At 46.2% G+C, this 3475-nt stretch overlaps 2 pseudogenes; both read left to right on the top strand.

Moving 5' to 3' along the window:
* The first annotated feature begins 390 nt into the window (after positions 1–390).
* LOC144820705 (18S ribosomal RNA) lies at positions 391–1448 on the top strand (annotated as a pseudogene).
* A 370-nt stretch (positions 1449–1818) lies between these two features.
* LOC144820922 (5.8S ribosomal RNA) lies at positions 1819–1938 on the top strand (annotated as a pseudogene).
* The last annotated feature ends 1537 nt before the right edge of the window (positions 1939–3475 follow it).

The raw sequence follows: 3475 nt of genomic DNA, 5'->3' as shown, positions 1-3475 counted from the left end.
CCGCTGCCGTTTGCAGGTGAGCATTGCGGTATAGAGGGGCTGGAGCCGCCGAATTCCTCCGATGTAGACGGAGCCTCACCCCGCTGCTGCCATCCGTCACGGGCGCTTAGCCACGCCCCTGTCCCTCATCTTCTGGTGTTTGCTTTGCTCGCCCTAAGTTGGAAGGGTATGCCCAGACTTGGTTACCTTGCTCACTGGATTCAAGCTAGCCTGGCTGATGAGGGGTGCTACCCCGAAACCGATACCAGGATGCTTGTTTCGGGTCCAGGGAAGACCGGTCTTGGCAGTTCAGGCTGGACTGTTCCCATGTGGCACAGGGTCAAGACTGATTTGCATATAGCTGGGTCTGAACTGAGGCGGGGAAGTGAGATACAGAATGATGATGGATTCAACCCAGATCTGTGACTGGGGTTGAGTGTCTCAAAAGTGTCAGAGCTCCGTCCATCATCTCCTTGTGTAGGCTTTGTGGTACCGACTGTCCCAGCCCCTGCCTCTTAGCACCCCATTGATGCTATTGACTGTCCTAGGGGTGTGAAGCGTTTACTAAATTTAGATTGTTCAAAGCAGGCTTGGTGCCTGAATAATTCAACTAGGAATAATGGAATAGGACTCTGGTAATATTTTGTTGGTTTTCGGAACTGGGTCATAATTAAGAGGGATGGTCGCGGGCAATCGTATTGTGCCACTAGAGGTGAAATTCTTGAGGAATTCAAGAGGAATCAAAGCGAAAGCATTTGCCAAGAATGTTTTCATTAATCAAGAATGAAAGTTGGAGGTTCAAAGACAATCAGATACTGTCATAGTTTTAACAATAAACTACGCCGACTAGCAATACGGCGGTGTTATTCCCATGACCCGCCGAACAGATTCTAGGAAACCAAAGTCTTTGGGTTCCAGGGGGAGTATGGTTGAAAAGTTTAAACTTAAAAGAATTGACGGAAGTGCACAACCCAGAGTGGAGCCTGTGGCTTCATTTGACTCAACACAGGAAACCTCATCCGGCCCGGACACGGAAAGGATTGACAGACTGTTAGCTCTTTTTCAATTCTGTGGGTGGTGGTGCATGCCCGATCTTAGTTAGTAGAGCGATTTGTCTGGTTAATTGCAATAACGAATGAGAATCCTCCATGCTAACTAGTTACATGGTCCCCAGCGGTTGGCTTCCAACTTCTTAGAGAGACAAGTGGCATGGAGCTACACGAGATCAAGCAATAACAGGTCTGTAATGCCTTTAGATGTCCGGGGCTGCATGTGCACTACACTGAACTAATCAGCGTGACAGGTGTGGGTAACCCGCTGAATTCTGTTCATGAAAGGGATTGAGGATTGCAATTATTTCCAATGAATGAGGTTTTTTTCAGTAAGTTCAGGTCCTAAGATTGTGTTCATTAAGTACCTGCCAAAGTTGTAACAAGGTTTTCGTAGGTGAACATGCGTAAGGATCATTAACGGTGGAGCGAGCTGAATGAAGATGGCACCATCCTAAAACCCTCAGCCGCCTCCCAGACAGAACATGTAGGCTTGTGCCCTGGCTGGCAGAGTAGTCCTTGGCCGCAGGGGACTTGGGTGAAGCCGGGAGTGGGATGGGCTTCACCAACTTGAAGGTCCCGACCAATAAACATGTGAGAAACTGGGGATGGGGGCGGCCCCTGCCCCTCTGGAAGGGGCACAGCTGTAGGCATTTCTGAGAAGGAACCCATGCTGACCCAGCACAACCCCCCGGTGGGGAAACAGAATGGCACTGCCTGCCACAGGCTGGGACCACCACAGAAGGCCCTGCTGCCCCTGGCCCTACTGCGCCCAAAGTCCAGACCAACAGATGAAGAATGCAGCTAGCTGCGAGAATTGGTGTGAATTGCAGGACACATCGATCATCCACACTTTGAAATCACCTTGCAGCCCCGGGTTCCTCTCGGGGCTACATCTGTCTGAGGGTTGCTCAATCGTCAATCACCCTGGGGCTTCCCCAGAACATGGCTGGGGTTCCTTGCAGGGTAGCTCTGCTCCCTTCATCCCCCCACAAGATCAGACCCCTGATAGCTCGTTGCAGGATTCCTCCCCGGTCCTGTCACAGAGGTATGGCACTGGCGCAACTAGCATTCACTCCCTCACACCTAGGTGAGTGTGCAAGCTACCACTGGTCCACCCCAGGCCTGCCCCAGGATGCATGGCTGTGTGCCATGCGTGGCATTCATTGGCACTTTGGTCCACCAAGTCCGGTTTTTAGGTTTAATTAAGTAGTCCTTTATATAATGACCATTCCTGCCACAATACAAGCAAAAACCATTCTTCTCATTGATCTCGTTCTTCTTGGGTAAGTGAGGCCCTAACTGTACCTATTTTCATAGGTTTAACAGAAGTATTAGACCCCCCCATCCACACTCCAATTCCTCTCGAATTGAGAGGTAGGTCGATCAATTCTTCTTTTATCTCCCTTGCATTCACTAATACAATAGTCCAAACATAAATTTATCAAATCAGTACAGGTGATCGGTTGTGGATCTTTCTGGGCCATTACATCTTTGAGTTCCTCTCTCAGCCCTTGATGGAATGAGGCCGCTCTTTTTTCTTCCAGCCAATGTGTCTCTGAGAGCAGCCTTCAAAATTAATTTAAATAAACTACCAGATCTTTTGTTTCCTGTTTTAATTCTAAAAGTTCACAATCAGTGGAGAAGGTGATGGCCCTGTGATCAAACACTTTTCAAATTCTTTCTGAAATTCTTCCCATTTGTAAAATAGCAGATCATCTCTTCTACCTAGCAGCACTGACCATGGGTCTGCTGCCCCCGCTAGGTAAGAGATCATAAATACCACTCCGGCTTGAATGGTACGAAAGGCCTTTGGCCAACAACTAAAATGTAAAAGAATTTGCATCAGAAAGACTTGTACCTTTGTAATATCCCTTGAAAGCGTTCTGGTGCAGCTAATGGGATGAGGAAAGGAACTTCTACTGTGATCGGGGGGTTCTGTAATGTATTACCAGCTGACAACCATGAAGAACCCCCAATAGTCCTGTTATTTACATCAAAAGGATTCTGTTGCATCCTATCTGTTCTATTTGGCACAGCAGTCGTCTTGATGCTGTCACCTCCTCTTGTAACACAGGTAAGGCTGTTGCTCAATAGGTCCACCTCTGGATAGCTTCAATTCTGATTGTTATTACAGCACAGAAGGTTAAAGTGATCAAGGTTAAAGTGATCAAGTGAGGGAAGGAAGGGAAGGGAAGATGTGTAATAATTATATTTTTAAGTTATTTATTTGGTGGATACCGCTGGGTTTGTAGGGGTATAGGGTAAAAAGATAATTAATTAATAATTAATATTTTCTTAACAATTTGTTAATTATTTAATTGATTAATAAATATGTAAACTGTATAATAATTATATTTTTAAGTTACATATTAGGTAGATACTGCTGGGTTTGTAGGGTTGTAGGGTGAAACAATAATTAAGTAATAATTCATATTTTCTTAACA

This window comes from Lissotriton helveticus, chromosome 2_1, assembly GCF_964261635.1.
Source record: "Lissotriton helveticus chromosome 2_1, aLisHel1.1, whole genome shotgun sequence".
Taxonomy (NCBI): domain Eukaryota; kingdom Metazoa; phylum Chordata; class Amphibia; order Caudata; family Salamandridae; genus Lissotriton; species Lissotriton helveticus.
Note: the sequence above shows the minus strand (reverse complement) of the source record. Positions and strands in the feature narration are given on the sequence as shown.